General features: G+C 38.5%; 1 long non-coding RNA gene across 2 annotated transcripts in view; it reads left to right on the top strand.

The window, feature by feature from the left end:
* The window catches only part of LOC144582455 (uncharacterized), a 206,358-nt gene extending 179,734 nt beyond the window's left edge, over window positions 1-26,624 (top strand). For both annotated transcript variants that reach the window (XR_013535118.1, XR_013535117.1), the window contains one exon: window positions 16,231-26,624. This is a non-coding gene — a long non-coding RNA (uncharacterized LOC144582455). The remainder of the gene's footprint in view (window positions 1-16,230) is intronic.
* Window positions 26,625-27,030: the final 406 nt, after the last annotated feature.

Genomic DNA, 27,030 nt, shown 5'->3' with positions numbered 1-27,030 from the left:
TGGCAGCAGGCTCTGTGTGGACCCCACGGCAGCCTTCAAGTGTGTTATAACCAATGCTCTTTCAGCTCTACCATTTAGGGTTGGCCAAGTGTCAACCAGCTCAGTGGAGGGTCAGGGCAGCAACCCCTGCCCTCCTGGCACCTGAGTTCTTGTCAGGCACCCAGGAATTTAGGTCACACGAATGTTTGAGAGGTGATGAATGCGGAAGTCTTTATTGAGTGGTGGGTGGCTCTCAGCAGAAAGGGAGGTTGGAAAGGGGAAGGGAGGGCCATCTTTCCCTGAAGCCTGGATATTTCCCATTGGGCCACTTTCTGAGGCTGCATCTTCTGAAGTTAGTCTCATCTATCTGTAGCCTCCAACACTTAGCCTCTTGAATCCTCCATGCTCAGCCACTCCTATTGCTCTACCAGGTGAAGTCTTTCATGGGTACCAGATGGGGTGGGCAGGCCGAAAAGCAACATTTGGGCAGAAAAACGGGGTCAGCTGTTTTCACTTAGGGCCGTGCTTCCAGTCTTAAAAGTGGGGTTTAGCCACTAGTCCAATCCTTCTGGATCATTTCCGTAACAACTGCATTATAGAATAAAAAAGCAAGTTAAAGTGATCAGTTTTACAGTTTTAGATTTTTTCCTATTGTTTCAGTAGCATTTTATTGAACAGGGAAGTATGTAAGTAGAGATTTGGGAGATGACAATGGTTATACCATGAGAATAGTTTGGAACCAGTCTATGAAAGACAGAATAAGCAGAGTCTCCACAGGAAAATGAAAATAGAACAGATGGGCTAATTCTGCATTTTCAAGAGTTCTTTCCAAACATGAAAGCCATCCCAGTGGACAAAAGAAAAAGAAGTTTTGTCTGAACTCAGCACCTGAAGCAATAAATGCTGATTCTTTTCCCATTATCTTAAAGGAAAATCTTGGCCAAGATAGTGGGGAGAATGATGAGAGGAGGGAGACAAGACAGGTTTAAGATACATTTGCTTCTTTATCTCCTAATGGACAGAATACAGTTTGATTTAAATTCCAAGCAACATCGCATTAGCTGAGTTCAGCAGAACTCCTGAGAGATGATTATTGGCCATCTCTGATCACCTCTGAAGCAGTCACTTGGCTGGACTTTCAAAAGTCCGCTGGTTTCCAGGTTTCCTGGAGGTGCTGGCTAGAGTACCTGGGAGAGACTCTACACTGTTAGCTTGTTTCTTTCTTGTATTGTCCCTATACTCAAGCAGCTGTTTGTGGATGTCTACCATAACTTGTTGGGAAAATGCAGTTCACAATTATGGTTTTCAAAATGACATTTTCCAGTCTGACAAAATACATTTCTATTTTAATTCTTGTCTTAAGAATGTGGAAACTGATTAAAATTACCCCCCCCCCCCACCCTGCACCTTCTCTTCATGGCTGGTAGTAGGTTGATAACTCTTCTGAGTGTCTACCCTGGGTGGCTAATTGTAGATCCAGATGGTTATTTACATTTAATTCAATATGATTACATCCTTTTAGCGGGAATATCATGTCCTTCATATTTTCAATTTATTAAATTCCTACTATGTGCTAACAATTCCTTTTCTGGGTGCCAAGAAGAACGTCAGTAAAATGCAATGTACAACCTAGACACATACACACAAACACACTCACATACCATGGATACTTGATTAAGTAAATTCGCCATGAACAGTGGATTTACATATTTTGAGAAATGGTGATTAAAGTTAGGGTTTGCAGAAATGGTATTGCTTAATGTTGAGTAGCTTCTAAGATGAAAATGCTGAATGCATGTTTTAAAAAAGATGATCTGCAAAAATATAATTTGTAGAATACAACATTTTTAACCAAACAGTGAATATTGTGATGTAGACTGAAAATTAGAAAATTAAAAGTGGATGAAATTTGCTCTGAGTTTATAGGTTTTTCAGTTGCTGCTTTATAATTACCAAGTATGTGTGAGGCCCAGAGTCACACAACGAAACTGAGTACAAGATTAAATTTGCAGATATAGCATTTCTGAATCTGCAGATTTCTCATCAAATGCTAAAGCTCCCCCAAGGTTTGTATTGTAGGTGGTGATTAAAGAGTAGTCAAAGAAATACTCTCTTTTTTCTCTCTCTCCCTCTGTCTCTTGCTGATATTATTACCAGAAGTTAAAACTGATGTAACTCTAGGCTAGTGTGGTAGGCACTGTGTCAAAGAGTTTCAGCAATTCAATTACCACTAATTGGGGGAATAAAGAAACCCTGCTGTTTTCCTCTCTGCCTTGCAGGGGAGAGAAAGAAAATCAGACCCCATGGGCTCCCTTAACTTTCTGCCACAAGATTGTACAGGCCTGGCTGGAGATCTCAGTCTGGTCTTGTCCCTCTCATTTCTGCACATGCTCCTGTGTCACTGCCTAATTAGACAATCGAAGAGTTCTCTGTGTAGTTGTTTAGCCTTGGCCCAGGATGTTTCTTGATAGCATATGTCTATGTCTTCTAAATCCAGCTTATGTTTAATTTTTTGCCATGCCTTTCCCAATCACCCCCAAGCAGATCCCATCATAGCTGCCCTCCTCCATACACACACACTTTGTGGGGTCCTAAGACAAATCACTAGTTCTTCCTTTATGAAATGATACCATGTTTGTCTCCAGCACCAGACTGTGTGATACTTAGTAGGCGAGAACCATGATGCATTTATCATCTGGTCTCCTGCACTTTGTAGGCAGTTCCACATGGTGGAAGCTCAAAAGATGTTTGCTGAAGGAATCAGGAATAAAGGAAGACAGTTATCTAAAACTCTGGCACCTGGGAATCTTGAAGTAAATCCAATATTTATTAGCTCTGGTGATTTTTCTTTCTTTTCTTTTGAATTTTTTTTTCCAGTTATGAAGAATGTAGCCTTTCTTTTTTTTAGATGAAGTTTTGTTCTTAGTGCCCAGGCTGGAGTGCCATGGTGTGATCTCAGCTCACTGCAATCTCCACCTCCTCCCGGGTTCAAGCAATTATCTTGCCTCAGCCTCCCAAGTAGCTGGGATTACAGGAGCAGGCCACCACACCAGGCTAATTTTTGTATTTTTGGTAGAATCAAGGTTTCACCATGTTGGCCAAACTGGTCTCGAACTCCTAACCTCAGGTGATCCTCTCAACTCAGCCTTCCAAAGTTCTGGGATTGCAGGCGTGAGCCACCATACCCAACCAAATACAGCCATTTCAGACATGCCACCCACTTTCAAGTCATAAGTTGTGAACTCTTTTAACATTTGAAAAAAATATATATAATAGAGGCAGGGCCTCTCCATGTTTCCCAGGCTGGTCTCACACTCCTGGGCTCAAGCAGCCCTCCTACCTCAGTCTCCCAAAGTACTGAGAGGACAGGCATGAGCCACAAAGCTCAGCCATGGGCTACTATCTGGAAGTAATTGTAGTACAGAATGCAAAGGAGATGAGATGCCACCTCATCTGCCTTTTCTTTAGTCCTTAACTGCAACATCAAATCTAGGGCCTTTAGCATTTGAGGAGGAATAAAAAGAACTGTATCTGTGAACTGTATCCATTTCCCTGTGTGACTCTGGACTCCATGTTTATTTGAGGATTAAGAGAGAACAATTGAAAAATTTATATATTCAAAGCAAATTTTATTCACCTTTGCTTTTCTGATTTGCAATCCATATTATAATACTCATTCTTTGAAACTGCTGCATTCTATCAATTACATTTTAACTTTGACTTAAGAAGTCTTCAAGGCATATTTCCCCAGAGAATAGCAATCTATGAAATGCTGGATCCATAACAACTTGTCTTTATGTCAGTACAAAGCAAATGTATTATTATTTCTGAAGCAACTAAGCCAAATATTAAGAAAGTGTGGAGCAGGGCACTGCAACTTACCACTTCACTGTGTATCTTACTGGACCATAGATTTTCTTCCAAAAGTTAAGCACTTAAAAGGGCAACTTCTCAATTTCACCTGAGGTATCAAGGGAAGCCCCAGTAGCAAATGAACTAGACAAACAGGAATCCGAGTGAAGTTTCTAAAGCAATAATAGTAAAATTAAGGGTTGCATTTCACATCGTGGACTCAGTATTGAGTAAATCTGAAAAATCATGAACAATTGCTCTAAATAGTGAACACATAACAATGATACATCGTGAAAATAATTTAAAATAGTAACTTATGTTTTATGCTTAGTGGACATATACACGGGGCAAACATTTATGTTTAAGTTCCTCCGCGGAGTCATAAGCTGTAGAGACAGTGTTTCAGTGAGTTTCAAACACTTAATGGCAGAGCCCATTCTTACTGACATCTTGTACTCAGAACATGAATCCGCTGAAAAACCTGGGCACTTCCTTTTCCTTTCCTTTTTTTTTTTCTTTCAGTAGCTTAGTGGGTACAAGTGGTTTTTGGTTACATGGATGAATTGTTTAGTGTCGAGGTCTGGACCACTTTTGTTTTGTTTTCATTTCTGTTAAGGCAAAAACAAGAATCACCAAGCCTCTCCTTTCCTCTTGTAGCCATCTCTCTGAAACCTCAGAACTTTGTTACATCAAAAATGTGACCACCAAATCAGAAAGGCTAAATAACCAAAGCTAAACTTTTGATGTTTCCTTATTTTGTTTTAAAAAATCATTCCTACTTATTATTATTATTATTTTTTTTTTGAGACGGAGTTTCGCTCTTGTTACCCAGGCTGGAGTGCAATGGCGCGATCTTGGCTCACCGCAACCTCCGCCTCCTGAGTTCAGGCAATTCTCCTGCCTCAGCCTCCTGAGTGGCTGGGATTACAGGCACGCGCCACCATGCCCAGCTAATTTTTTTGTATTTTTAGTACAGACGGGGTTTCACCATGTTGACCAGGATGGTCTCGATCTCTTGACCTCGTGATCCACCCTCCTCGGCCTCCCAAAGTGCTGGGATTACAGGGTTGAGCCACCGCACCCGGTATTCCTACTTATTTTTAACAGGTGATATATGTATGTGGAGAAAAGTTCAAAGGCACAAAAGGAAATAGAAATTCCAGTTTGGAGATGACAGCATTTAGCTGCTATGTGCCCTCTCTCTTTACATAAATCACTTGAGACAAGAAGGAAAAACAAGAGGGACAAACGGAAAAGCCAACTCCACATTAGACAAAGTTGGGGACAATTGAAATACTGAATTAGAGTGGATGGAAAGGGCATCAAACTACTTTTTAAGCAAATTACTGTGGCTGTATAATTCACTTCAGTTTTCTTTGGTCTAATCCTCCACCCTCATTTTTGCCCCTTAATATTCAAGGTTATTTTTGCTTGCCTATTTTTTCGTATGAAGTTTAGAGTGACTTTATCTTGTTCCAAATAGAATACCACTTGTCCTTTTATTTAGATCACCTTCAATTTATAGTTAAGCCAGGAGGGCTTAGTAGCTTTGTGATACTAAGAACATGGGATTTTTTTCACGTTTTTGTGCTACAAAGTATTTTTAACAGATTGCTCATGTTTTTGTTAAATTTATTTATGTACCTATTTTTTGGTTGTTACTTAACGTGATATCTCTTATTTCATCGTATCTTCTAATAATTTCAATGTATGAAGATTATTAAAGTCTGTGTATTATTTTATTTTTGTGCCCGGATACTTTTTGAATTCTTCGATTGTTTGTTTTAGATTTTTTTTTTTTTGAGATGGAGGTTTGCTCTTGTTGCCCAGGCTGGAGTGCACTGGTGTGATCTCGGCTCACTGCAACCTCTGCTTCCAGGTTCAAGCGATTCTCCTGACTCAGTCTCCTGACCTGAGTAGCTGGGATTACAGGCATGTGCCATCACGCTGGGCCAATTTTGTATTTTTAGTAGAGATAGGGTTTCTCCATGTTGTTCAGGCTGGTCTCAAACTCCCGACCTCAGGTGATCAGCCAGCCTTGGCCTGCCAAAGTGCTGGGATTACAGGCATGAGCCACTGCACCCAGTCTGTTTTAGTTTTAAGTTAAATTATTTCCAGTTTCTTATATGAACTTCTGCAATGACTATTTTATTTCTTGGTTTCTCACTGTAATTTTTAAAAATTTCTTTACCTATATTAGTTGGTATTTCTTAAGCAATGTTATCTAATAATGGTGATAGCAGCATCCTTGTCTTATTGCTAATATTAATGAGAATGCTTTTTGGTATTTCCCCAATAAACCTATTGCTGAATTAAGGCTGTAATCATTCATATTTCAAAGCATTATTTTATTTCTACTTCACAGTGTTTTATAAATTGAGTGGATTTTGATATGGTGTGTGTGTGTATATATATATATATAAATTATTATATTAATATATGTGTGCATATATGGCATTTAATGTGTGTGTATGACATATATGGCATTATATATGTGTGTATGTCTATATATGGATATTATATATATATAATAATGCCATTCATCATCATAAATTCCATAAAGGCATTTTGTAGAATTTATGGCGATGAATGTCCACTTTTGGTGTATTTGTAGGATAAGTTATATTAATACATTTACTAGTATGGATGCCTTGATAAATTTTTCTGTTAATTTCAACTTGTAATTTTGTGTTAATTTTTGACATGCTGCTGCATTTTGTTTACTAATTTTTTGTTGGGATTTTTATATCACTTTTTATCATGGACTTGATCTAGAGTTTTCTTGTATTGAGTGTCAGGTTTTGGTAGCAGTGTTACAATATTTTCAAAGAAAAAAATAACTTTGAAGTTTTTTTTTTCCTTTTTTCCTGTGCTTTAGACAAAGCTAAAATGATAAACATTAGAATTATCTCTTCATTCAAAGTTTAGTCTGAGTGCCTTGGGAAACCATCTGTGCTTGATGATGTTTTGGAAAGGCAGGTCTTTGAAATATTTCACCCCCTATAGCAATTGGATTGCTTGGATTCTCTATCTTTTCTTGAATTGGTTCTGGTCAAGTTTTGCTCAGCAATCGTCATGGAGAATCTGTTAACTATACAAAAAACATATTTTTGGAAGCATTGTTGACAGCTCTATGGTGAGCTTTTATAAAGTCAGAGACATAAAAAAGCATAAATTCAAAACATGTGCCACAGAATTGCTGAAACAAGCATAAGGGAGTGTCTTGACTATAAATGTGCTACTGTCTTCCAATAATGGAAATTGGCAGAAATATTTGAATGACAGGAAAAGACAGGGAAGGTTTTCAGAGCTTATAGAAAGCTCTTAAGATGTTGCATAGCCCACAAAAATAGAGTCAGTCTTCTTTGTGAGAAAGCTGCTTGGCAGAAACCAATATTTCCATCACTTATTATTTTAAAACTCAGTTTCTCACCCTGGGGAAATCACTAATTTCTGGATGTTTGTCACAAAGCTTTGGCACATCCTTGTAAATAACAAAAAGAAACCCTCTGCTGCCTCTGCTTACCATCTCTGATCATGAGCTCATTCCTACAGTGTGATGTTTTTGAACTACTCAAAGTGTATTGTGCTGTGCAGGCCTAGAACTAAGAGTTGATTAGACGACAGGGAAGTAAAGAAAGAAAGCAGAAAAGTTAAATCATTTTTAACCACCTACTATGTATATGACATGATAAAAACTCTTCATATGCTGTGTTATTTTTTAATCACATCAATTTTACAGAGAACTAATGAGGTCAGTGAAGTTAAGTGACTTCCTTTAAGTCACATTATTAATGCATAACTGAATTGCAACACCAACCTATGTATTTTCCTACATTATCTTGTAACTCAAATGACAAAATGAAGAGCTTCAAAAAAACAAAAGTGCCATTAGTAGAGTGAAATATCTATGACCCTAAGTAAAGGGGTTAAAAAATTCCATGGGCAACAAAAGCTGAGAGTATCAAAATTTCACATCTTAGGCAACATTTTAATTCCTGTTTTATCAGCCTTTTAGCACATCAGGGGAAATAAGCATTCTTATTCTATTTTAAAGTTTTTAGGCACATTAAAAAGAAAGAATGAAAATTATGGCTTTGTTTCAGCAACTTTCTGGTCAGAGAGGTAATTTTCCAGGTCGGCAGTTAGTTCCTAAATGTGAATGCTATTTTGGTCTGACCTAAACATCAGCCCACCATCCATAAGAAATTGTCAGACACTTCTCCAAAGACCTTTCTGTGAAAAGATCGGCTTCACAGCAGTGTACAGGAGACTTTTAACCTAGGATGGTTTTAGAAACTGAATTGCAGCAGGGAAACAATGCTTCTCAGTGTCACACTCACCAGGGCCCACTGTTTCTTCTCATTAGTTCACTCATACCCCTCAGTAACTTTCTTAGAACTCAGACTTTATTTCATTATTATTATTATTATTATTATTATTATTATTATTATTTTAGGCAGAGTTTCGCTCTTGTTACCCAGGCTGGAGTGCAATGGCGCGATCTCGGCTCACCGCAACCTCCGCCTCCTGGGTTCAGGCAATTCTCCTGCCTCAGCCTCCTGAGTAGCTGGGATTACAGGCACGCGCCACCATGCCCAGCTAATGTTTTGTATTTTTAGTAGAGACGGGGTTTCACCATGTTGACCAGGATGGTCTCGATTTCTTGACTTCGTGATCCACCCGCCTCGGCCTCCCCTTTATTTCATTATTTAATGGGTATAACGTAAGCTATTTGGGTGATGAGCACACTAAAAGCCCAGACTTCATTGCTACACAATACAGCCGTGTAACACAATTACACTTGTACCACTTAAATTTATACAAATAAAAAGTGCTGTTTCCAAGCTTTTATGGAAACTGCTATCTCCTTAAGATGATCTTGTAAATAATATTTCTAAAGTTAAAAACACTTTTAGGGAATACTGAATACCACATTCATCTACTGGCATCTGCAACATACATTCACATATTCAAGGCCCTGGGAAGTCATGCAATAAACAAACTTGCTTAATTTTGTTTAATCCAGCACTTTCAAAGTAATAGTTGAATAAGAGGTGTCATAAACTGTTTTCTTTCATTGAATGGAAATGTTTGACAGAAAAACAGTTTTGTAAACTAACTTTGAAGATAGTGGAACATGTTTCTTTCTTCATTTGAACCCTTTAGGATATGTTGAGAAACCTAGGAATATAAAGCATGTCAAAATTACTAATAACAATAACCATATTTTACCAATAATATTTCCTTTTATTCATGGAATATCATTAATTTTCATCCTACCCTGTATTCTGTATATAAACTTCTATTTTAAATCAGGAGCTGGCAAACTATAGCCCATGAACCAACTACAACCACAGCCTTGTTGTGCATCCTGGAGCTAAGAATGTTTTTTACATTTCTAAAACAGTGTAAAAAGAGAAAAAAAAGAAAAGAAGGAAAAGACAAAATAAAAAGAAAACCTTAAAATATTGACTCTGGTTCTTCACCGGAAATTTGCCCACTCCTGTTAATCTAAACCAAAAAGTTAATGTAATTGTGGTCAATAAAGATATGCTACTTGTTATAAATTTTATAGAAGAATAAAAGAATAAGGTAACAATTAATCTTTTAATTTAAAGATTACTCTTAGTCTGGGCTAAGTGCAGTGGCTCATGGCTATAATCCCAGCATTTTGGGAGGCCAAGGTGGGAGGATTGCATGAGGCCAGGTGTTCAAGACCAGCCTGGGCAACATAGCAAGCTCTTATCTATCAAAAATAAAAATAAAATTAAAATGAAATTAAAAATATAACAAAAAATAAGTAAAAATAAAATTAGCCAGGTATGATGGCAGAGGGATCACTTGAGTCCAGGAATTCAAAGCTGCAGTGACCGATGATTGTGCCACTGCACTCTAGCCTGAGCAACAGAGTGAGATACCAAGTCCAAAAATAAAATAAAAAAAAAGATTATTTCATGATAGAATTTAAAATTTAATTATCCAAATAATAAACATGACAATGAAAAGGTAAGAGGGTTCAGGAAAGTCCTAAATTTGGGAGTCTAAACCCTCAAATTAAAATTCCATATCAAGAGGCAACGTTTCATAGGATGAAATAAAGATTAGCTTTAATTGACTCAAAATAATTTTGAAGCCTATACCAGTTGAAGAATTTCCAACCTTGTAGAATCACTTACAATTTCATAGTCTATTATTTATAAAATAAGCAGACTGAAGTCACTACTTCTTAGTTGAAGGAGAGAATGTCACAATTATCTAGTAATTAAAATATGTGAGGTTAGCAAGCTGCAGCTCTGTTTCACATTAACTAGGTCTTCTCCAAAAGTCACTGAGTCCGGGACACTTTTTCAAAACACAGATCCCTTAGTTAGATCCTCCCTGTTGAGATATGTCTTTTTGGTGTACGGTAGGTCTTATAATTTGATAGACCTTCCAGGGACTTCTTTTTTGCTCTCCCCTCCTCTTCTCTTCCTACTGCTGTGTAACAAACCACCCTAACATTTAGTGGCTTAAAACAATAGTGCAATACATCCATGTATTAGTATGTCTTATGGTTCTGTGGGTTAACTGGGCTGGGATTCTCTCTTTGAGTCTTTCATGAAGTTGTAGTCAGATGGCATATCAAGATATGGTCATCTGAAGGCTTAGTTGGGCTGGACATCTAAGATGGTTTATCTGCATGGCTGGTAGTTTACTGGGAGCTCCTTTGGCACAGCTGACTGGAAAATCTACAGGTGGACCCTTTATGCTGCCTGGGCTTCTTATAGCATAGAGTTGGCTTCCAAACAGAAGTATCCGAAGTCCCAAGTGGAACCTTTTAGAAACCTAGCCTCAGCAGGTCAGAATGCCACTTCTACAGCATTCTATTGGTCAAGCAAGTCACTAAGGCCAACCGAGTTTTGAGGGGAGGAGAATTGGGTTTCATTTCTTGATGTGAGGAGTAGCATGAGGGCACTGAGAATTGTTACTTACATCTTTGGAGGCATCTACCATACTCCACAGCTAGATGGTGCCCATTCATCTAAGAAGCTTCATTATTCCCAGCCTAGAAAGAATAAAGGGATGGCACGTCCCTGTTAATTTCTCACTGACAAGATATTGATACCACTACTGCCAGTGGAAAAGTGGAAACTACAAACTATGGAGCAGTATGATTTTTTTTTTTAAGAAGAGCTACATTAGGATGGCTTACGGTTACAATTGCGTTATTTTTCTGTGGCAATTTCTTGTCAAGTAACTCATTTTTTTAACTTCATCAACCATGGGATAAACAGTCTGGATTGTACAGTGTAGAGTGTTTCCTTAATTCAAGATTGTGATTCTGCAAGCACGTATAACACACACAACAAGGAAGTGTGCTCATTGGTGGGGGATTTTCAGGACTTACGCGATTGAATGAAAGCAGAAATTGGACAGACTGATTTATTGCTCAGGGAAAATCCTGAAAGCAATTTATCTGTGTAAATGTGTCTCTCCATTCATTTAGCTAGGAGGTATAGTTTCCCCTTAATGCTCTGTCTTTATATCTATAGTTACCCATATATTATGTTAATCAATGTATATGTAAGGAATGTTCTTGCTCAAATAAGAATTCATCTAGCTGTTTGGACTGATCCCTACTCAAGGGATGTTATGATGAGGGGTAGGTACGGGAAAGGGAGGGCTTTTAGTAGGGCTTCACACTCACAAAGATCTTAAGTTTAGATTTAGATGTTTTCTGACTATAGGCATATATATAGTCAGAAGGATAACCTGGCACAGATTACAAAGACGTTTATTCTAGTACTGGACTCAAATTCATGATCAGACCATTACAAAACTGTAGTCCATAAAGATTTTTTTCAATTAAAACTAAATCTTTCTACTGTTTGTGAATCGCACCATCAGGTTGTTACACATTTGTATGTACATGTTAAAGTTGTTGACTTTTTTTTCAAAATAAAGACATCCCATTGGCTATAACATTTGAACTCTATTTTGACCCTTTTTTCCCCATTTTTCTTAATATGTATAGCATTTCAAGAGTTGGCATGGCCTTGTCTTGGCTTTGAGAAGCCACACAACTCCCTCATATGCATTTTCTGGGGGCAGGATAGTGGTAAAAATGGCTGCTCTCTCTACCCAATATCAATTGCTCTCCTTACCTTACATATGTCACATAGGAAAAAATGCTCATCTTAGCAGCAGATGAAAGAAAGTCATTTTTGGGGAAAACTATATCTTCTGAAAAAATTCTTTGATGTGTGGCTGTTGCATGGAATTTACTTTTTATTTTTTGAATATCAAACAAAGACATTTTTATTCTCCAAAATTAATGGTGACAAGTTTATCTATTTGGTGGTAAAGTTATATATTTGAATTTTCTGCTTATACAAAGTTAATCATTCATACTCTGCAAGAAGCCAAAACAAAGTTGCACGGAATTTAGCTTTAAGCTGGCTTCCACATTCACATAAAAGATGGAAGATAACTTTAATAATTTTGTAGAAAGAAGCAGCAAAGGCCAACTGAGCAGTGTGTACAGAGGAAGTTCAAGGAGAGAGATGACTTCTACACTTAAAGGGACTTGTTGCGTTGTCCCTATATAAATCGTTTTTAAAATGCTCACTTCAGTGAATTCTACACTGCTAGGAAATATTTTTGTGTGAGTGTTCTTTTTGAGAACCTTAGAAGAGGACAATGAAATGGCTGCTATTTGAACCACATAAGGGAATAATGTGATTGAGTGACAGGGGGTGCTTTAGTTTGAATGTGTTCCCCATAGTGCAGGTGTTGGAACTTTAATCCCCAGTGCAAACAGAATTGAGAAGTGGGAACTTTAAGAGGTGATTAGGTCTAGGGCTCTGCCCTCAAGAATGAATTAATGACATTATCTCTGGAATAGGCTAGTTATTGTAGGAATGAATTCCTGGTAAAAGATGTGTTTGGCCCTTTTTTTTCTCTCTTACCTGTGTGATGCCTTCCACCGTGTTATGACACACCAAGAAGGCCCTCATGGATGCAGCCCCTTAATCTTGGACTTCTCAGCCTCCAGAACCATAAGCTAAATACATTCCTGTTTATTTTATTTTACTCATTTTGTGGCATTACATTATTGCCACGCAGAACATGGGCTAAGACACAGGATTATATAGCATGACCCCAGCAGGGCAGAAAGTGAACAACTGTGTTCTGGGCTGCTGTAGCAACAGCAGTAGCCTTGATAATGGGAAAGAAGAGGCAGAGGTTTGCTGAGCCTAAGAGGCTTTTCATAACTGGGGAAAGTAACCTGGGCTTTACCTTTTTCCCACCAATGCTAGTAAGCTTTGCCCAACTCTTCCCTATGAAGAAACACAACCAGAGTGTGGTTAGAACCACTCTTTGGTACCAGACAGATTACAGCACATAGTCTGCCTCTTTCGCATGGTAGCAGTGAGACATTTGCCAAGTTCCTTAACTCTGTCTGCCTTGTTTCCCCCAAAGTGTATTGCAGTTCATGGTACCCACCTTAATATGTTTCTATGAGATCTAAATGAGATAATGCATAAAACATCCCTGTTGGAGACCCACACTTAGTAAGTGTTCAATATATGATAATTTTTACTGTTATTAGTAACAGTATTACCATAACTATGAAAAATGTTCATACATTGGTTAAGGACACTATAGGAGCACCATTTGTTTTGAAGGAACATCATGCTCTGGCAGTTCCACATTTGTGTGGAATTTGGCAGTAACAATTCAGAACAGAAATAGCTAAAGCAATAGACACAGACTTGGTGATTTTTCAAAACTGAACTCCGTCTTGGAGACACAATGTCCTCTGGAATTGGAACACACACTTTGGATCAAAAAGCAAACATTAAGACACAAACAAGTAAGACCTATGTGGAACAGGGACCAGTGGAGGCTCTTAAGAGGAACAGGAGAGGAACAAATAGAATCCATGGGATTCAGAATTTAAAAAAACAAAACAAAACAAAACTGTGGCTTAGAAAGTTTGTTTGTTAGGTCATGTCTTCAAGAATCACACCCTGAGGTCAGAATTTGTGGGCTCCCAAGACACACCGGTGAGGACATGGGGAAGAGAGACAGGGCAAGGGAAGGGCAGAAGCCAGGCAAAATCACAATATTAGAAACCCCAACCTCGGCTGGATCTCAGGGGAGCTCTGCAGCTTGGCTTGCTCTAGGATTTTGCTTCTCTTGAGGTAGGGAAACTGGCTTCTGTTACTCAGCACTGGTAAGTCATTGTTACTTTCCAGCTCTCACTATATGGGAGCAACTGGAAACAGAATGGAGAAAACCTGATGGAGTTCAGTCACCCTGGCCAGAGCCGAGATATGAGCACTCATGGCATAATATTCAGTTGGCACCCGCCAGGATGGTTAGACTAGTTGTTCTATTTAAATGCTTCTGTACAGCAACAGGGTGGTAAAGGGCCATTGCTTCGAGCCCCCTGAATGCCTGATAAGCCCCCTGCTGCCTCAAGCCCACCTCCAAGGCCCTTCAGCTCTCCCTAAAGGCTTCTGGCTACTTATCTGACTGTCCAGTAGCCAATCACAGAAGGTGAAGGAAGTTCAGGATATTGCCCATGAATGGGGTTTTCTACATCATCAGGGTATAATTTGTTAAGTTGCTAGTCTATCCTTTAATAAAACTGTATCCAGGTGCATAAACTCTGCCCTCATGGGGATAAATTCCAAAGCATGATGGGAGCAGCAAAGGCAGCACATTTTGGGAGTTTTGTAGGTAAATTTCTTTTCCTTATCTGGGAAGGCTGGGACATTTTTAGTAATGTCCTTGGACTGATTTAGTAAAGTTTCTCAATGGCAACTGGGTTCACTGAATCACTCTTAAAGTGACATATCCTGAGAAGGGGAAGAAAAAAAAAGGGAGTGTGTCACCATTTAGTACAATGCAGCTTATAGCTGTGTGTTCTCCTGTGAGTTCCATTGAGTTGTCTATAATCACTGTTTTGACAAGCTCAATCTGTCTTTCATCCAAGTTGGCAAATAGAGCTGTTTCATAGTATAGTGGGGAGGAGGATGCACCTGTAAGGGGATATGGAATAACTAGAGATGTGTTGCTAAGATCTATGGGTTTAACTCTTTCCCCACATCATCTGCCTCCTAGGCAAATTTCAGTGGGATATGAACAGGTCAGGGCCCTATTCAGTCATGCTTAAGGAAAGATGAGATATTTGTTTCCTAATTAGCTTCTGGATTAGCTCTAACTGGTGTATGTGATAACATGTCTTCTGGTCTTTGGGATATATGATCAGGTATGTATGAGTATGTGAAGAGGTTGTCAAAGATTCAGTTTCCCCAGAAGCAGACCCTAAAAAAAACTACTTGTGCCAGCAAGGTATTTAAAAAGTGATCCCCGAGGTCAAGAGATCGAGACCATCCCAGTCAACATGGTGAAACCCCGTCTCTACTAAAAATACAAAAAATTAGCTGGGCATGGTGGCGCGTGCCTGTAATCCCAGCTGCTCAGGAGGCTGAGGCAGGAGAATTGCCTGAACCCAGGAGGCGGAGGTTGCTGTGAGCCAAGATCACGCCATTGCACTCCAGCCTGGGTAACAAGAGCAAAACTCCGTCTCAAAAAAAATAAAATAAATAAAAATAAAAAGTGATCCCACAAAGCACTTTTTGAGATGTGGGGAAGTGAGCCAGGAAAGGAAAAGGTTGTGATGTGAGTGGTAATCACAGTCGGCCACTGGGGTTGAATCTATCTGGGAAAGCCTGAGAGCTGGTGTAGAGCATGTGCCTCAGGGTTGTTCCTAGCAGGGTGGTGGTAGCATCTCTTTATGGATTGATGCTCTCCAACCCAGGCTGTTTCACTCCTTATTTATCTGTCTCCTCTGGATAGACCGGTGAGTTTGAAAATCTATAGTTGTGAGGCCAGGAGTGGTGGCTCATGCCTGTAATCCCAGCACTTTGGGAGGCCGAGGTGGGTGGATCACCTAAGGTCAGGAGTTCCAGACCAGTCTGACCAACATGGTGAAACCCTGGCTTTACTAAAAATACAAAAATTGGTTGTGCATGGTGGCATGCACTTGTAATCTCAGCTACTCGGGAGGCTGAGGCTGGAGAATCACTTGAACCTGGGAGGTGGAGGTTGTGGCTAGCCAAGACTGCACCATTGTACTCCAGCCTGGGCAACATAGTGAGACTCTGTCTCAAAAAAAAAGAAAAGAAAATCTGCAGTTGCTTGGTAAGTTGGAACAAATGGGGTTAGGTGTAAGTCTTAGGTATTATTTGACATTCCAGAAGTTGGGCATTAAAATGGGCATCTCTGTAACTCAAAATACAGAAACATTAGAAAGTTTTCTGAACTGTTGCTTTATGTGTCTATGAAGTCTTTAATGTCATCCTTCCATGAAGATATTCATAGCAGCCATTTTTATATTTCTAGGTTGATATCCTTACTAATGACTCTTCAAGACAGGACAAAAATGGAAAAACCCTGAGACATCTCCACAGACGTACCCAAGGCGAAGGAGAGATATAGGGAAGCAGGACCATCTTTCCAAATTTCATTCCTTGATAAATCAAGAACAAAATTTTCATAACAATCTTTGTTATCAGAAAAATAAACAAAAACTAGAAGGGCAATCTAAGAAGTACCAACCAGCAGGGACTAAGAAAATAAAAGCAGGAATTCTGTTGCTTTAATCCAGCGTAGGTGTATTAGTGAACTCTAGATTGGGGGAAAGAAGACTTCATTTTGAGTCCATAATCCACTCTGCTTACAGCAGTAACCATGACCTACCCCTCATGTCTCCTGGCCTCAGTTTTAGGATGGAGACGGGAAAAAACTGCATTATATGATCACTTTTGGTGCCAAAAATTCAGCACATTTGTTGGCTTCTTTGTCTGCTTAGATTTTTTTAGGGGGAAAGATAATTTTTTTTGTTTGTTTTATGTCCCTTTTTTTTTAATCCATTACCAAAGCAACATCACAAACTTAGAAAACATTTGAAATATAGAGGAAAAAATTCACATCCCCTCTACTCTATTTTAGTACGCCTCTTTCATTCTTTCTTATGCACACAGTTTTTACATAGTCAAAATGATAATCTGTATACATTTGCATATTGTTATACAGATGTGAGAAAGAGAACAGAAAAGAAGGGGATGGTTCTTTTCAAATACTTGAGAGGCTGTGATTTGGAAAATATGGCAGACTTATTTTATGTAGATTCAAGGACTGTGTGAGACGAGGCAATATCAATTCTGTCTTGCTACAGGGAAGTTTCCTTTTATGTGTCTCCAGAGAGTGGTGTTGTTCAAAGGGGATGGACTCGGGAAATAAAGAAAATTTGAGATGCTAGGATGAGATGATGTCACTCCATTTTGGGGAAAATATAGCTCTAAGGTTTCACCATTTAAGGTCATTTTCTGACATTCTGACTAGTATCTTCCATCCATTGAAAACTCCTAGCAGCCGTTTAGCCATTGCCAAACTTCTAGGTTGATAACCTTACTAATGACTCTTCTAGAGAGGACACAAATGTGAAAACCTGAAGACATCTCCACACCTGTGCCCAAGGAAAAGATGAGACATAGGAAAACAGGACCTATTCATAGGCTCCTTAATTTCTAGTTCTTTAATATCTATTACCAGTTACTTTAAACTTCACTGACTTTGCCTGGTACATTTCTCTTAATCAGCCCAAACTGGTTTATTTCAATGCCTTTTCGTATGCTATTTCTGCAAAAGTTTCTATTCAGATTCATGATATTGATTCTCTTAGATTAATCACTGACAATTTGGCTCAAATCACCTGTGGGTAACGTAGGTGGCAAATGCAGTGAGGCATGTAATGTCACTTATATTAAACATTGCTCTAAGAATGGATTTGAATTACTCTTGAGAAATGGGTGAAAACAAGAACTCTAATTCTTACAAGCTTTTTTCCTATACCTTCTTTTTTTTTTTCTTTTTTATTTCAGTGCAGTTCTTAAAAATATCTTTTAGTGTGCCCAGGAGTTAAATTAATCATCAACCGGAAGCCAACTCTGTTCTGCTTGAAGAACCATCTAGAAGGGGACATTTGGGTATTCTACATCCTTGTAAGATGAGAGAAGCATAAGCAGGAGGAATTAAATCCTCTCAACATATCATTGCAGAAGGCATTTAGCTAAAACATTTTTCTACCAAATTGCTTTTTAAAGGTTTTATTGAGATTTACAACTGAAAGACTTCAGATGGCAGAGGAAGGAAGACATTCAGGCATTATCTGGAATAAGCATGCTTAGGCAGAAGACCCGTTTCTTACTATGTCTGGTGTTTTAATTTCTGCCTATTGCAATAACTATTTCTTAATGATAGATGAGTCTTACTTCAGTATGGTCCCTTTAACTCTTTAAGTTCCATCTATTTGTTTTATTTCATTTGATCTTAAAGCAAAAACTCTAACAGTTGGAAATAAAGACATAAAGCTCATTGAAAGAACATGAGGTTCTGAAAAACAGTGGGATTAATGAAGTCATAAGAATATTAATAACAGTAATGAGATGTTGTGTTGGGTCTTTTGCTGCAAAATCCATTTGTTTTGGCTTTGGTTTGTTTTTTTCTTTTTTAACTTTTGTTTTAGATTCAGGGGTACATGTACAAGTTTGTTATATAGGTAAATTGTGTGTCATGGGGTTTTGCATACAGTTAATTTCATCACTCAGGTAATAAGTATAGTACTCACTCTACTCCAATCGTCCACCCTAACTAAAGTAGGTCCTGTGTCCGTTGTTTCTTTCTTTGTGTCTATATGTACTCAAGCGTTACCTCTGGAAAGAGACAATATAGTACTGTGAAAAAAGCATGAGACTAAAGACTGAAAATGGGCTCAATTATTAGCTCCATTTTCCTTATGGGTTTTCCCTTCAATGCTGAATCCTATTCACTTAATTCACCTGAGCGCCAAATTCTACTTCTTTTTAAATTCTTTACAAGGTGATCCATAATTGCATATCAGTTGGCAATTCCTAATTGATTGGTATGGGGACCAGTTGTTCCATGGCTGCCAAGTAAAGTGGAATTTTCTAATATTTCATAAAAGAAGTATAAATGGAAAATGTCCATGATGTAGTTACTGAATGTCTGTAAAAATTTGATCTCAGTTGCAGTCTCTGAAAGGCACCTCTAGGTTGGTGATTGTATTCAAATCATTATTTTGTGGGGCATCTTTATAGTTTAAGTGATGTATAACTTGCTTAAGCTCATTGTTTCTGAATAAAGTTGCCAAATACAATCCCTGCTCTGCAGGACTTTGCTTCCCTTTATCTGGACTTCCAGGGGTGGTTGTGAATTCGTAGGGTGACACAAGTCTTGGGACTCCATGGTAGATAAATATGCCATTCTTATTTTTTTCTTTAATGGATTTCCCCCAACTTTTATAAACATTTTATTTTGAGATAATTGTAGATTCACATGCAGTTGTAAGAAATAATGGAGAGATCCCCTGTACTCTTTACTCAGTTTTAGCCATTCTAGTCACTTGTCTCTTCCTTAGAAATTCTAGAATAATCTTTTCTGTAACTCCAAAAATCTTGCTGTGATATTGCTAGCAATTGCATTTAACCCGTATAACAATCTGGGGAGAACTGACATCATTGCTATGTTGAGTCTTCCAATCCACCAACATGATATTTTCATCCGTTTATGTTTTTGTTTATTTCTCTCATTACCATTATGTAGTTTTCAGCAACTAAGTCCTCTAAATAGTTTGTTACATTTACACCTAAGTAGTTTAGTTTTTGAGTGACTGTAAACAGTATTTATTTAATTTTGGTTTCCATATATACATTGTTAGTGTGTAGAAACGCAATTGAATTTTCTATGTTTACTTTATATTTTTCAAGCTTTCTGAACTAATGTATCAGTTGTAGGAGTGTTTTTGTAGATTCCTTGGGACTTTCTACATAGACAACTATATTATCTCCAAATAGGGATCATCTTATTTGTTTTCTTTCTGATCTACATGCCATTGATTGGTTGATGAATTCATTGATTGATCTATATATGTCCATTGACCTGGCTAAAACTTCCAGTGCCATGTTGAATAAAAGTGATGAGAGGACATCCTTGCTTTATTCTGCATCTTAGAAAATAAGCATTCAGTTTTTCACTGTTAATCACAATGTTAGCCATGGGGTTTTTTGTAGATATGCTTAATTGAAGAGTCTTTCTTTTTGCTTATTTGACTAAGAATTTTATTATGATAGGTACTGAATTTTTCAAAATGCTTTTTCTTCATTGGTGTAATCATGTAATTTTTCTTTAGCCAGTTAATATGGTGGGCTATATGAATTTTTAAATACTGAACCAGGTTTGTATCCCTGAAATGAACTCCACTTGCACATAGTGCATACTTATTTTTATATATTGCTGAATTCTATTCACTAATTTTTGTTTGTTTGTTTGTTTGAGACAAAGTCTTGCTCTGTCGCCCAGGCTGGAGTGCGATGGTGCTGTCTCAGCTCACTGCAACCTCTGCCTCCCAGGATCAGATAATTCTCCTGTCTGCCTCAGCCTCCCAAGTAGTTGGGATTACAGGCACCCGCCATCATGCCCAGCTAATTTTTGTATTTTTAGATGTATTTTACATCATGATGTAGGCCAGGCTGGTCTTGAACTTCTGATCTCAGGTGACTTGCCTGCCTAGGCCTCCCAAAGTGCTCAGATTACAGATGTGAGCCACTGCCCTGGCCATCTATAATTATGAGGGACAGTAAACTATTGTTTTCTATTTCTGTACTATCTTTGTTCTGCTATCAGGGTAATATAGATTCATAATATGAATTGAAAAGTGTTATTTCCTCTTCTATTTTCTGGAAAAGATTGTATAGAATTGGTATCAATGCTTCTTTCAGTGTTTGCCCTTGTTACTTCTGAGCAGGAGTGGGATTTCCATTTCTCCTCGCGGTTTCTGCTGATAGGCACAGTAGGGTGCCATCCTCATTTTGCATGGCATAAAAGACAAAATATACAAGAACACCTCCTGAAATGTGCTGGTACTGCTTCCTGCACTAGATATGATTTTCTAAGCCTGATTCTTCAGGTTACATGGAAAAGATAAGGATGATGATTATCAAGTAATTCTCATTGGTATATTGATGTTTAAATCAAGTGATTTATTGACTTTATCTTTTTTTTCTTTTTTTGAGAAAGAAAGACTGTGCAGTGGCAAGTCTCGGTTCACTGCAACCTCCACCTCGCAGGCTCAAACAATCCTCCCACTTCAGCCTCTTGAGCAGCTGCCATAGCTGCTTGCCACCACTCCTAGATCATTTATTTCATTTTTATTTTCTGTAGAAATGAGGTCTCACTACAGTTCTCAGGCTGATTTCAAACTTGAGGCTCAAGCCATCTTTCCTCCTTGGCCTCCCAAAGTTCTGGGATTACTGGCCTGATTTTATCTTAATGCTAAAGAAGATGTTTGTAAACTGGTGACATGGAAACTCAGATATTGTAATGTTGAGAATGTCTTAATTTTCTGAGAAGTTTCTCAGCTTTTATTAGATACTTAAAGGTTTCTGTGGACTCCAAATTAAATAAAATTACTACTATAGGGATTTAAGCTTCAGAAGATACTTCTCTTGCACTTCAGCAATTTGGCACCAGTTTAGTAGAGCTTAGCAGTAGGTAATGTTTCAAATCATGTCCCCACAAGGAACAAGGTGTGGTCCTTAATAAATCATTCATCAGCAGAAACCATGCTTTGGCTTTCTTAGACAAATTGAATAGGGAAATCCTTTCATGATGTCCCCTCCCAGGTAAGATTCATTGAATCTGAATTGATTCATTACTGATCAATCTGCCCCATATCAGAGTCTTTACATCTCAGTCCTCTGCACACAGTAGCTTTCTTCAGGTAATGGTCATGTTTGACTCACTCCTGTCCCTAGTTTTCAGCATAGAAAAACAATAATGTTTGCTCTACATAAGTTATGGTCCGATTCCTGAACCATATGCATGAATCTAGCTCATTTCATACTCTCATAGCTACAGATGTGGCCTAATTCCTAGCTGACTATCTATAAATACCTATCACTGATCACAGAGGAAGGCTGGAGAGGGAGCAGATTAAAGTTGTGTCATGCAAGGATTAAGAGCAGAGCCTGCCTCAAACTAGTCATGAGATCTTGGAGAAGTTGCTTTATGTTTCTGAGCCTCAGTTTCTTCATCTATAAATGTGGATGTTAGTAGCATCCCTACGCTGTATAAAAATTTTTCTAAAACATTGATTTATTTTACATAAAACTCCTAATGCTGTCTGTGCTCATCACATAGTAAACAATCCGTGGTTATTATTTTTTTTAAAGTATTTGGTGAAAATTCAAGCTCAGTTTTTGTAGTAGGCAGGTTCTACAGCCCCACTAGGATGGAACCCACTGATTCCTGCCTCCTGGAATCCATACCCTTGTGTAATCCTCCCCCTCTGAATGTGGGCTAAACCTGGTGACTCACTTTCAATACACAGAATACAGCAACAATGAAAGCTGTCACATCCAAGATCATGCTACAAAAAGATAGTGACTTCCACCTTGTTCGCTTCCCCTTACCCTCTCGCTTGCTCTGAGAGAGGTCAGTGCCATGCTGGAGGAGTCCTATGGCGAGGTCCAGGTGCTCAGGACCCAAAGGTGGCCTCTGGTCAAAATCCAGCTTGTAGTCCAATATCCCAAGAATAACTGAATCTTATCAACAGCCACTTGAGTGAGTTTGGAAGTAAATCTTCCCTCCCTTACCCTTGAACTGATGGCAGCCCTTGCCAACGTCTTGATTACAGCCTATGAGAGACCCCAAACTGGAGTACCCACTAAGCCATACCTAGACTTCTGATTCACAGAGTGTCTGTCGTTTTAAGCATTAAATTGTAGAGCAATTTTGTTCCATGGCATAGATTAGTATAGTATTGCAAAAAAGACTAGGATATAAGACCTATTGGTGATAGCTCATAAAATATTTATATTCAGAAAGCTGCCCATTATGGCCATGTTTGTACAGTTAACCATGGGACAACTATGGAAGGTAGAAACATGCGCCTCCTGTGTGCTGCCCCCCCATCTGATAACCCAACCTGTTGTTTACCTGGTTGAACATAATTTATAATAAGCACAATATCAGAGGCTGAACAGCAACATGGTGATGATGGGGTGGGGAGCATAGAAGGGGAGGAAAAAGAATTAGGACTGACATTTTATGTCTTTTAAAAAATCTGACCTTTTGGAAATATCACTGTGTACATTTAAAATATTAATAAAGGCTCTTACTCTTGGTAGGCAAAAGGGTTTGTTGTCATGTGTGACCTTTTATTGAAGTAAAAGAAAATTGACAGTTTTATTAGCAGCAGAATATCACATGAGCAAATGAAAAGGAGGAAGAAAAGCTGCCACAGTAGTAATTAGTTACATAAGCTGGATATTGTAAACAGCTGAGATTTTAGACAAGGGAAACCTAAATGTGTCTTTTGAGCTTCCTCCACTGAAGCCAGTGTTAATGACGGCTAGATTGGGTAAGCACTATTCATACACTATTCTTTTTGCAGGGATTATTTGTGGATTTTTATTTTTCCTTTTAAAAAAAATTCAGCCAAGACATTTTTTCCCAAGAAAAATAACATAGAAGAACCTCTAATCCCCTATCCACAGATATTCATTTATGTATTCATTCAGCAGATATTTGCTAAGCATTCACAATGTGCATGACATGTTTCTAGGCTCAGAAGAATCAATGATGAATAAAAGAGTAAGGTCCTTGCCCTTGGGGAGCTTAAGTTCCAGTGAGAATGATGGAAAATAAGCAAGTACTTAAATGTATATCACTACTACATTGAAAAAGCAAGATCTAGAAGGAAGAATCACAATAACTCCATTCTTTCTCTTCAGAACTTATCCTAATGGTGTGATATTAGTTTGTATCATTTCCTGGATGAAATGTTGGTCTAACCCTAAAATGTCTTTAATTTATATCATAACGTAGACTACAGAAATTCTCTAATCACTTTACAGCACAAAACAGTTTCATTTCAGTAATGAAAGTACCCAGCCCCATGGACTAATCAAAATTCTTAACTACTTCAAGTATAGCTAAAGTTTCTCACATCACCAACTGATAGAAGCCCATAATAGGGCAAAGGGATTGTAGATAACTATTAATCTGTTTTCTTATCTTCTGCTTCTCCTTACTTCTTTCTTCTCCTTCCTGCCTCCTCTAATAGTTTCACACCCCTTTAGAGCTGGATGGAGGGAAGAAGGGGAGGTCTTCCTTGTGAGACTGTCATGCCATAGCTTTGCTATGCTCTAGGCTTGACCAATGCACAAAGCTTTTTCTGCACATGCACCGAAGGAATCTTCAGGGGTCCTTGACATGGTTGACACTAACTCCCAGCTTTTTTCTGTGGGGTGCAGCCTGCGGCTTCTAATTGCTAAGATCCTTTCAACTAGGAGACTTGCCTCTAGTTCTGCTTCAGAGGAATTCCATTTTAGGCACCTTCTCTGGCTGGTCCTCTTGGTCTGTGGGAAATGTGGGAGTCCAGGCCATTTCCATCATGGCTGCCTCTTGCTTCACTGTCAAGGCATCTGGGGCAGCCATAATCGGGTTCTCTTCCTGAGACTTTCCACCTGAGGGTCTAGCACCACCTAGGGGACACAGTCTCTACCAGATTTCCTGAAGCCTGTTTGAGACTGGGGTCAAACCACCCTGCTTCTCACCAACACTGAGTAAGGGAGGGAAAATTCACAGCCAATCAACAACTCTCCCCATTTCTTTCTTTGATAGTTTTCTCTTAATTGACACTTCCTTAAACTTGAGGTGAGTCTTGGGCTCAGGTCATGACAACTTTTCTTTTCCCCAGTCTCTTCTGCAAGTCATGCATAAATAGCCTAATACCTCATTTTAGAATGGGTAAGTGCCTGCTACCTATTATTTTGTTCTTAGCTATTTATGATTATAGCAAAACTAGATATAGATCAGCAATTAAAAAGCTATCTATCAATCAATCATTCATATTTTCCAGGTATTGATAACAGCAATAATTAAAAATAATAAGACTAACTGTAGCATATTATATTGTTGAGGTGATAGGAAAGTCTTTTTAAGGAAGCAATCCACTCACCCTAAAGGGATTTTGCAAAAAGGAAATAGGGAAGAACAGTGGCATTGAGATGACCTTGGGCTTATTTCCCAAAACAAATTATTTTGTTTTTGAGATGGGGTCTCACTGTGTTGCCCAGGTTGGAGTGCAGTGGTGTGATTACAGCTCACTGCAGCTTTGAACTCCTGGCCTTAAGAAGCAATACTCCTGCCTTTACCTCCCTAGTGACTGGGATTATAGGAATGAGCCACTGTGCCTGGCCCACATAGAACTTAAACAACTTGAAGGAAGGAGGAAGGGATTATGACTTAAGCTTCTAGAGTGCTCCACATTGCCCCTAGTCCAGCACTATTCAATAGAAAATACTCGGTATTTTTTTATCTATTGACTAAGTGACTGTGAGGTAAAAATCAGAGCTATCCCTTTGATAGTGGATTTGTTAACATGTGAATTCATACCCATTAAAGTATGCCATTGTGTTGGTCAAGTTGGTGGGTGCAGTGTTTTGGGTCTACTAACCGCTGAGAATTATTCTTTTTGCTCACAGTTTTCCTTACTTTGTACCCAGCCTTTCTTTGTTTAGAAAAAACATTTTTAAAAAAGCGCTAGAGAAAACAAACTGTGGTGTACATTTTAGAGACCTTTAACTTCAAAGTGAATCTCAGGCTGAAGTTTGAAACCTGTCTTGGTTTGATATGTGATTCTTCTTTTACCGATATATTTATGGATGCAGAAAGGAAACTTGGACATTTACAGAAAACTTTATGAATATTTGAAGAAATGCCTATCAAGTGGAGTTAGGACACTAAGTGCTTTTATAGCAGGAAAAAATAGCTGTCATAGAACTGAGAGTCAAGTGGGAGTTTTAAGTGTAAACTACATGAAATACTGGGAAATAAATATATATCCTTAAGAAGGACCCTGAGGCAGCCAAGGATTGTCCTTAGCAGGCACTCCTGGTTATTCCAACACTAGCCTCAATGCAAAAGTTACTCTGTGTCTAAGGAATTTCTGTCTTTAAATCAGCTTCCAAGTAGAATTGAGAGACGATTATGTACTAAATTAATGATTAGTTTTAAGCCACCAAGTTTTGGCATGATTTATTATGCAGCAAAAGCTAACTGATAGAGCCCTCGAATTCTTTTATGTCCCTCCCACACAATAGAACCTAAGCTTCTAAAGTTGGGTGACTACTATTGATTAGCTCCTTTGTAGCTTTCGAGTAGCAAGACTATTTAAATATTAAATACATATTTCTTGTTCAGAAAACAATTTAATGTTAGATGATACTGACAATTTAAAAGACAAGAAGGTGGGAGGCTATAAATAGTCTAGTTTTTAGGTGACTTTAATGTCAGTTGATTTTCAGATTCTAAAACAATTTTCTCTCTAGATAAGTTATCACTGAAAAGACCTGTTATAAAAATATATATATTGGCCGGGCACAGTGGCTCACGCCTGTAATCCCAGAACTTTGGGAGGCCGAGGCGGACGGATCACAAGGTCAAGAGATCGAGACCTTCCTGGTCAACATGGTGAAACCCTGTCTCTACTAAAAATACAAAAAAATTATCTGGGCATGGTGGCATGCACCTGTAGTCCCAGCTACTCCGGAGGCTGAGGCAGGAGAATTGCTTGAATCCGGGAGGCGGAGGTTACAGTGAGCTGAGGTCCCACCACTGCACTCCAGCCTGGTGCCTGGTGACAGTGTGAGACTGCCTCAAAAATATATATATATATCCATATGTCTATATAGATATATATCTATAGATATCTATATAGACATATGGATATATGGATAGATAGATATCACATCTTCAGTGATTCTGATCATTTCAGAATGTTTTTCACTATTTTATTATGCCCTCCAAAGATTTGAGTTCAGTCATTAAACTTCATCCCCTAACAGACAAATTGCTGATATTATTTCTGTTTGAGTGAGATAATGCCATAATCAGGGTGCTCTTTGGAGTTCTATTCCTCTTCAGCGAAATTGCGCCTGCTTTAATGTGGCTGGAATTAAATGAGAAGGTGATGTGCCATATGAAACTTGGCTATACTAAAGATTTGAAGAAATAAGCGTTCTACTTTAAATACACATGGAAGGCAGAGGGTTCTTA

This window comes from Callithrix jacchus, chromosome 5 (genome assembly GCF_049354715.1).
Source record: "Callithrix jacchus isolate 240 chromosome 5, calJac240_pri, whole genome shotgun sequence".
Lineage (NCBI taxonomy): Eukaryota > Metazoa > Chordata > Mammalia > Primates > Cebidae > Callithrix > Callithrix jacchus.
This window is presented reverse-complemented; position numbering and strand designations above follow the sequence as displayed.